Here is a 9,963-nt window from a genome sequence, read left to right on the forward strand (position 1 = left end):
TGAACAGAGGCCTTCTCCATCATCCAAACAAATGTCTCAGCCAGTACGGGACTTTCAAAATGATGTGGGAATGATAAATGAGGCCTTTTGCGCATGTGCTCTATGTGGGTGTGTGTGTGCTTACACTGACTCAGTTATGCTCGAAGGGCACTTTTAACATGCTATTACTAGTTAGAAATGAAGTCACAAAGATGATTGAAATCGTCTTTTTAACGTCATTTTCAGCCACCCAAGGTGAAGGACGTTATGTTTTCACCACCTTTCTATCTGTTGGATTTGCTCGATATCCCTTATTGTCGGGTTTTCCGTCTGTCTATCTGTGTGTGTGTGTGTGTGTGTGTGTGTGTGTGTGTGTGTGTGTGTGTGTGTGTGTGTGTGTGTGTGTGTGTGTGTGTGTGTGTGCAACGCGAGGCTCCACAGCACAAACCAGCAAAACGATTTCGATGAAACTTGGCGGTCAGGTGCCATATGAGCTGGGAATGTGCGCGTTTGAGTTTCGTTGCTAAGCAACCACCCGTTGCTATGCAGCGGCCGAAAAACCGCACGTTCACTATTTTCAATACAGTACTTGTCCTTCAGTTTTGAATGTAGAGAAATGAGACTTCGGAATTAAAAACACTTCGAGATATTTAGAAAATTTTACTCGAGCCGATTTTTGATTTAGGTTTTATTTTTCAAATGGTAGTCCTTCAAAAAATCGGGCGTCTATTTACCGTCATTTAAGGTGTGTATACAGTGTTTGTAAGGAACTACACCGTCGTTCCACCTTCGATCTCTCCTCGATCTAAACGTTATTGACCAAAGTGAAAAGGATCCAAAATAAATGGAATCACCGGCATTTCTGTATTTTGTGTATTTCTATTAATATGGTATAAATCAAGTTCTGTGGAATTTGAAAAACATCTTTTAAAAAAAAAAATTTCTACACCCCCCCCCCGTGATGTTATCTTCCGCTACACCGCCAGGTTCATCAAAAACAACCAACCAGGAAGTCTTCTCGCGCGACACACGTTCTGGTTCGTATTTGCCTGAACATCTGTTCTGTTTATGGTTCTCTCTCTCTCTCTCTCTCTGTCTCTGTCTCTGTCTCTGTCTCTGTCTCTGTCTCTCTCGTTTTGTTTCGTGTTCTTCTGACGTCCACTCTGTTTGCCGTCATCTGAGGTAATGTCAACAAAAATAATGACATATTTTATTTTTTACTTAATTCGTCCCTAATTTTACTCGATCCGATTTTTGATTGAGGTTTTATTTTTCAAATGGTTGTGCTTCAAAAATCGGGTGTCTATTTCCCGTCATTTTTTATGAGGGGCAAAGGAAAGTGGGCGGAGCTTTGGGAAAGTGGACGTGGTTGATGAAAAGTGGGAGTGGTGTAGGAAAGTGGGAGTGGCTTATGGGAAGTGGGCGTGGCTTATGAAAAATATTGTGTTGCTCAGGAGGTGTGGTCAAACAAGAGCATTGAGAGAAGTTTATTGGGTTTTCCGTGTGTGTGTGTGTGTGCGTGTGTGCGTGTGTGCGTGTGTGCGTGTGTGCGTGTGTGCGTGTGTGCGTGTGTGCGTGTGTGCGTGTGTGCGCGTGTGCGCGTGTGCGCGTGTGCGCGTGTGCGCGTGTGCGCGTGTGTGCGTGTGTGCGTGTGTGTGTGTGTGCGTGTGTGTGTGTGTGTGTGTGTGTGTGTGCGCGCAACACGAGGCTACACAGCACAAACCAGCAAACCGATTATTTTTCAAATGGTAGTCCTTCAAAAATAGGGTGTCTATTTACCGTCATTTTTTATGAGTGTCAGTTGGCAAAATACGCAATAGGAAAGATCTTGCCAGGCAGAGGAACAATTGTATGTGAACCAATACATCTTGGCAATGAATCTTCGTCGGTGGATCGGTCAGAATGAAAAGCATCGTATCCAGCGCTTCGATCCTAGCGGAGCCCTCGTCGCCTACCGGCTTGTCTGTTGATCGCCCACAGGTCACAAATTTAAACTGATCTTCACGAAACTTCAGCACATGGTGGAGTTTGTCATAAGGAAGAAGCCTATTGTTTTTGAGGTCAAAAGGTCAACAACTTTTTTTTTGTATATCTTGTTGAGGTTCGTATGAGAGCTAACACACAATGCACAGCAAGGGGGGGGGGGGCATGAGACAAGAGGGGCGGGAGTGGGAAAGACAAAACGGTGGGGAAGGGTCATTAGGAGATCTGTGGAAAGCAGAGGGATGGGGTGGGGAACATGGGGGGTATACAAGATGGACATTACAGGGACTTTCAGAAAGGTAAGCAGAGAATTTGAAAGAGGTGGGTTTGGGGTGGATTAACGGGGGTAGAAAAGATCGAGGATTTCGATGGGGGACGATCAGAGGTGGTGGTGAACAGCTGTTTTGAACTTAACTGGGATTTTTTAATTCCTTAATTTTCATCTGATTGACTTGAAATTTGAAGACCATTTATATTTCAGGTCACTGAATCCAAGCACTAATTGTTTTTGAGGTCAACACAGGCCAGATTTCTAAAATTGTCAATTTTCATCCGATTCACTTAAAATTTGAAGAGGAGTTGCACATTTGGTCATTGAATTCAACCACAAATTATTTTTGAGGTCAAATTTGTTTGATAGATTTTGTAAGTATCGTGCTCTGCACGACATAATCTTCTTGTTTTTTGTTTGTTTGTTTGTTATTGAACCGGATATATCAAAGCGTTGTGAATGGATTCAGACGAAATTTGGCGAAGAGCTTGGGTACGTGACACGGACAAACTGATTAAATTTTGGTGGAAATCCGGATCCGGATCTGGATCCGGTAATTTAAAAGTGATTTTTCACCATTGAGTGATGTAGCTAAAAACGACATATAGCAGGAGATCTCAAAAAAGTTATGGACAGATTCGGACGAAACTTGGTGGGCAGGTTGGGTATGTAACAAGGAAGAATTGCTTCGATTTTGGTGAAGAAATGAATCTGGATCCGGAACCGAGAATTTTTAAATGATTCTTCACCATTGAGTGTTGGGCTAAAACGATGTATAGCACAATATCTGAAAAAGTTATGGACGGATTCAGACGAAACTTGATGGATGAGTTGGTTAGGTGACAAGAACAATTCTATAAAATTTTAGTTCAGGTCTGAATCCAGAATCGCGCTATCAGTGGGATACAAAACGTAAGCTAATCAGCCTGGCAGAGGTATGTGCTCCACTGAGTGGCCGTTCTAGTTTTTTTTTAATATATATATATATAGTTGAGGTTCGTGGAAGAGCAAGTGCACTGAACTGATCAAGACGTAACAGGATTAAGAGAGAGAGAGAGAGAGAGACAGAGACAGAGACAGAGACAGAGACAGAGACAGAGACAGAGACAGAGACAGAGACAGAGACAGAGACAGAGACAGAGACAGAGACCATAGAGGGAAACTTGGACAAACAATGGGTGGTGGGGAGGAATGTATGGCAGGAAAGGAGAAGATGGATATGGAAGGATACTCATAGGAGGGACAAAAAAACAAATTTGGAATGGCATTGGGTGAGGGGTGGAGGAGGGGGTGGTCAGCGAGGATATAAAAGACCATTGTTGTGGATGGAGGGTGATCTGAAATGCTGGTGAACAATTGTCTTGAAGACCTTGAAGAGAATGTAGAAGTTGATTCCACATTCGGGAACAAGAGAAACGAACGAGTGGAGGTGATTTTTCAGCATCGTGCCATCGGATACCATCTAAATGATGTAGTAATGGTGGGGGTTCTGCGAGGTCTCTGTCAACACATGCGAGTTTTGGGTTGATGAGAATAAACTTGTCTGATTCAACACTTTGCAGTGGATTCACGAGTCAATGGACATAAGGACACAACAGCCCGTGTCATATGTTGAACATAGTAATAGGTTTGAAAAGCAATGTGAACAAAATGAGGAAGGGTAGCTTGCTCCACAACCTTACCAGTTAAACTGGTTAACATTGAGTGGAGGCGAAAACCCATGATTAGCCATTTACATCCAGGCGGGGTATCTTATACCGTCCAGAAGCAAAAAAACAAAACCCATTCAATTCATATTTTGTTTGAAATAAAAACACAAATGTTTCTTTTAATAGGAAGCAGTGTACATGGTACTTACAACAGGTTGTGTGACACCTTTAAATAGGTTTCCCTGCGAAACCCTTATCAAATGGCTTGCTGTAATCTCAATAAAAATGATTTGTTATTTCACCCAAACAAGAGTGGACGAATTCAGTAAAACACCCATTCCCTACTCTTTAAACTTACGAGTTCACATTCATCATGAAAGTGACGCGACAGCTCATTCTGAACTATGAAGTGTGTAATTGGTCCTAGACTCTATATGTGTGATGATAACTATGAAGTGTGTAATTGGTCCTAGACTCTATATGTGTGATGATAACTATGAAGTGTGTAATTGGTCCTAGACTCTATACGTTTGATGATAACTATGAAGTGTGTAATTGGTCCTAGACTCTATATGTGTGATGATAACTATGAAGTGTGTAATTGGTCCTAGACTCTATATGTGTGATGATAACTATGAAGTGTGTAATTGGTCCTAGACTCTATACGTTTGATGATAACTATGAAGTGTGTAATTGGTCCTAGACTCTATATGTGTGATGATAACTATGAAGTGTGTAATTGGTCCTAGACTCTATATGTATGATGATAACTATGAAGTGTGTAATTGGTCCTTGACTCTATATGTATGATGATAACTATGAAGTGTGTAATTGGTCCTAGACTCTATATGTATGATGATAACTATGAAGTGTGTAATTGGTCCTTGACTCTATATGTATGATGATAACTATGAAGTGTGTAATTGGTCCTAGACTCTATATGTGTGATGATAACTATGAAGTGTGTAATTGGTCCTAGACTCTATATGTGTGATGATAACTATGAAGTGTGTAATTGGTCCGAGACTCTATGTGTGATGATAACTATGAAGATCTCAGGTACCCTTCACAAGACATTATTAGACTTTGACCCTGGTGGTAAATTTTCTTGCAAAGGTTAGGCATGTATAGGTTTTCCCACTGCCTCATTAAGTTCACCTGCAGATGTTCACATAGATGAGTCACGAGAAGCTTGATTAACAGCAAGGTCTCAGGGACATCTTTTTTGCATTCCTGAATTCAAAGCTACCAGAGAAGCTAAGTCCATTTAATCGATGGACACACTATTGATGGAATCTCGAGTTACTAATTCCCACCAGTACTTACTGATCAATAACAATGTCCTTGTAATGAAGACAAGGGCAATGTGACAATCGTGCTGCCCTCATTTTCATTATGCCTCTCTGTATGTCTATGTGCAGCTATTAACAGCTATCTGCATATGTGCTAATTACATGCTGCTTCAAGCCTTTTATATGCACTAGTCTCAAGGAAATTGCAAAAGTAGAGCCCGTTTCAAGGTTGCAGTGCAAAATATCAGATGTACTCATGAATAATGCACAACAGCTGTGCAGGCGCTGGAAAGCAAATACAAAGATGTGATGTCACACGTCCCCAGAGCGACATTCATTTGTGTGGAATACTTGTTGTTTCTCTGCTTCAATTATTCAAATGTGCTCCTGCAATCCTTTACTCAGAAATTTATCCAGCATTATTGTGGGATTGAGAATCATAAACGCAATTGGTGGAAAGACACACAGCCAATACACATATATATATATATATATATATATATATATATATATATATATATATATATATATATATATATATATATATATATATATATATATATAGTGTTGTGGTTACCAGATTCGCAAACCACCATTCAGGTCCCTTAGGTGAGGTATCTCGGTAAGTGCATGTGTAGTTAGGCCCAAACCTGTTGTCTAGTGGGAATACATGTCATTTATACGTGCTGCGACTCTTCAGGATAGCCGTTTTTCTTTTACTATCTTTATTTTGGACCAACCGCCAGGATTACCATCACAATTACAACCACAACCACCGCTTCACCACAACCGCCACGACCTTTACCGTCACAACTCGCCACCATCGCATCACCGTCATCTCGCGCCACTCATGGGCACCGATGCTGGACTCGTGTAGGGCGCACGTTGAACAGCGTGTACAAAATCACGGATTTTCTGCTTCAAAAACGGATCCAAAACGACACACGCCCACTTTTTTTCCGTCCAATCGGTGAGCGAGGGGCGAATTGGCCCCGCCCCCAGGGCGATCGATATATGCAAATTTGTGGATCAAAAAGCCTTCACGCCCACTTTTTCTCGGGCCAATGGGGAGCGAGTTGAAAGGTCAAAGGGGGGGGTCAAAGGCGAAGTTACGGGGGGATAAAAGGACGGTGTTCGTCAGTCAAAGGAGTAGTAAAAGTCGGAGCGAAAGAGTCAGCAGAACGAGAACGAGGGGTCGGAACGAGGAAGAAAGGAGTAGTAAGAAGTCGGAACGAGGAAGACGGGAGTCGTAAAGGTCGGAACGAGGCGAAGGAGAGTCGGAACGGAGGGGACGAGCTGTGGAGAGGCGGCGAGTCGGACGAAGGGTGCTCGCGTCGTGCAAGGAGCTGCGCGCCCGAGGGAGGCCGGCAGCGCGACCTGGCCGAGGTGGAGACGCTCGTCGCCCATAATAAAGATCCTCTATACCCCGAGCATCAGCAACCCCCTCCTGTTTCCCCCCGCGCTGAGATAGTGCGACCAAGGGGGCCCCGTTCCCACCCCCCTGCCAGGCACTGTCCACGAGGCCCGCGGGTTGCGGGGCCATCGCCGCTCCGCGTCTCATCACCAGACGGGTAGGCCCGACCAGGTCTCGGCCCCAGGCCTACCTCATTCTTGAGGGTATTTCTTTTCCTTGGTTTTGGGTATGTGTTGTCGGCGCCGTCCGTGAAGTAGAATTGTATAAGTGTTGCCGTGTGCTCGGTAGTCGGTATTAGCTCTGCACTGTGTTTTCACTTTTATGTTTGCTTTTTATGTAAATGGAATTGTGTTTTCTTTTTTTGTGTGCATTTGGTGGAATTGTATTTGTGTGCTTCCCGTGTGCCGAGAATAAATGTGCTTTATTGTTGAACTGTTTCCCGCTTCGCTTCGTCTTTTTCCTCCATTGAATCCCCATCTTGCTTCACGTAAAGGGTTGGTAGTGGGCTGAATACGCCCGATAATTAATCGAACCGTCGAGGTCGACGATAACACCGCTCGGTTATTCTGATAGTACGGAACGGGTCGCTTAAGTGGCCCGTGTCCGAAGTCGACCTGCGGCGAGGTGCGATCGCCCGGTCTACCCTCCGCGTGGGTACTTAGGTAGTTCGAATTTGGCGAGCAACCCTATCCCACGCGGGGGCTGATTGGCTCGATCGCGGTGAGACCGAAAGGTCCACCCGTGACTGGTTCCCGGCGTTAGTCCGAGAGGGTCACGACTGGATTGTCCGTCCGGTGGGCGACGTGCCGCGATTCGAGTTACGTGGCCGTCGCACGCCGGCGGGCGCGAAGACCGCAACACTGGTGTCAGGAGTGGGATGCAAATTCATCGCCCTCCTCGCGGCACTGGTATCGGAGAACAGGAAAACAGGCTCTCCTGTCTCCGGCTAAATTCACGGGAATCGGTCCAGGGGTGAGAGAAGCGACCCCCGATTCCCTCCAAATTACGAGCGAGCGAAATTAACCCTTCACGAGAAGCAAGATGGCGTCTCAAGGCGAGCGGGAGCCGGGGTATTAGAAATGGATGTAGAATGTGTAGAATCCATGGTCCAGGATGGAATCCCCGAGCAGGAAATGTTGATTGTGCAGGAACACGGACTCGCCCAACTGAACCCAGAGCCCGAAATGGGTGCGGCAGCGGCCGCAGTGTATGACACCTCCCCCCCCCTCTCCACCAAAACCCTTCCCCAACCCTTGCCGAAACGGCTCAGCTGAGTGCATCCGACATGGCCCAGCTATGCGCCATGCTGGCGGCAATGACAGAAAAGATGGATACAAATACAAATGAAATGAAAAACGAAATGAAAGACATGAACAAGCAAATGAATGAAGTGAAAACGACGATGGATGCGAATACACAACAAATGAACGAAAAGATGGATGCGAATACACAACAAATGAACGGAATGGAAGCAAACATGAAAGAAGAAATGAAAGAGCTGCGGGGTGAGACGCAGAACATGGGCCGAAGCCTGCAGGCGGGCATGAAGGCCGTGACCGGGGAGATAAAAATGGCGACTCCACGTGTGGGAGCAAACGAGCTGGGTGGGGGTGCAACGGCTGACAGGCCCGCGGTGGAGGCGGGTGAAAAAATAATTCGTGGAACGTGTTGGGCGAGGGTCGTGACGATGACCGAAAGGGAAAAATTAAATGGGGAGACCAAAACGTGTGAGACGAGACACGAGGTGACGACAAAGGAAATAATAATAGTTGAGACAAGGGAGGTAAAGGGTGAAGAGTTGGCAGAGACACGGGAGATGGGAACGATAGAGGGAAGACTACACGATGAAGACGGGGTAAGTGACGCGCACGCACACACGGAGGTAGTGGAGGACAATGGGGTTGAGCTCGCGGAGCGTGTTGGGACCCGGTGCGAGCACCTGGATGGCCTCCTCCAGGAACGAGGGGAGGGAGTATGCCCCCTTGAGGCGAGTCACGACCAGGTGAGTTCGGTCGTGCTTTGCGAGGTTGAGGGGACGGGTGCTGTGAACGAGTGCACGGAGAGCTTGGGGGGTATAGAGGCCCCGGAGACCCTTGTGGGGACACGAATCCCCAGTATGGTTGTCCCTGTGTGTGTGGTGCAAGGTGTGAGTGCGGCACCGTGTGTGGAAGCGACCCCGTGTGTGAGTGGTGTGGTGGCGATGGTGCCAGAGTGCGTGCTTCCCAGCACGCCGTGCGTGGGTGAGGCACCGTGTGTGAGTGTCGCCGTGTGTATGAGTGAGGTACCGCGGGTGAGTGCCCCCGCGTGTGTGAGTGAGGGACGGTGTGTGGATGAGGCACCGTGTGTGGAAGAGGCCGTGTGTGTGAGTAAAACGGCCAGTGTGGATGAGGCACCGCGGGTGAGTGCCCCCGCGTGTGTAAATAGTATGGTTTGTGTGAGTAGTGAGGCACGCGTGAGTGAACGGCCGAGTGCAAGGGAGACCGTGTGTGTGAGAGAGCGGTATGTGAGGGAGATGTCGGTTGGCATGCGGGAGCACGCAGCCGCGTCTCCCCGTGTGAATGTGATGGTGTGGACTGTGTGCGTCGTAACACGCAGGTGTGCGTGGGTGGAATGGAGACGACGACGGCGACAGAGGAGAGAAAGCCGAGTAGCGGCTGTAGTTGTTTCGCGGACCGTGCCGGGTTCACCCAGCAGTGAGCACGCGGTTCGTGCTGTGCAACGCACGAGACCGCCACGTGCTCGCTTGCGAGAGTGAAGTCCCGGTCCGGAAACGCACGCGGTGGATTTGCCGATCCCGCGGACGGACAAAGTTTAGGCAGGTAGACGGATTTGGACCGGACGGGTTCTCCACGCGATCGTGTGTGTTAAGCTCCAACGGGCAAAGCACATGTGTTCGCGTGGGGAACCCCTCGAAACGTGGGGCTTGTGTTTTTTTTTTATGCGCACGGTGACGTCATGGCTGCACGTGGGGTTGGAATCCGGCAGGAGGGGTATCTCTGCCGGATGGTCCCGTCCAAGGAGGGACGAGGAACACGTGCAGCTGCATGACGTCACGGGCAGGTGCAAAGTGCGCGAGCTCTGAGTTGCCGCGCAGGTGCTGGGCATGAAAAAAAAAAAAAGGAACAAGCCTCACTTTCGGGTGTACAGGATTCCTGGGCAAGGGGTGAAAGACCCCCTTACCCTGGGCACAGGATGGAAACTAGTTAGGGGGAAGGGTTAGCTTAGTTAGACCGACTTCATGGGGCAGGGGTAAGTCCTCATGGAGTCCGTGGAATGGATTAGTTAGAGGGATTGTAGCCAGATTTAGGTTGGGAAATAAAATGAATTTTTGAGTTAGGAGACAGAGACAGACTGGTGAGTGTGTAGAGGGGACGT

This window comes from Eptatretus burgeri, chromosome 7 (genome assembly GCF_056783735.1).
Source record: "Eptatretus burgeri isolate ZD-2024b chromosome 7, Ebu_testis_v1, whole genome shotgun sequence".
NCBI classification, from domain to species: Eukaryota; Metazoa; Chordata; class Myxini; order Myxiniformes; family Myxinidae; genus Eptatretus; species Eptatretus burgeri.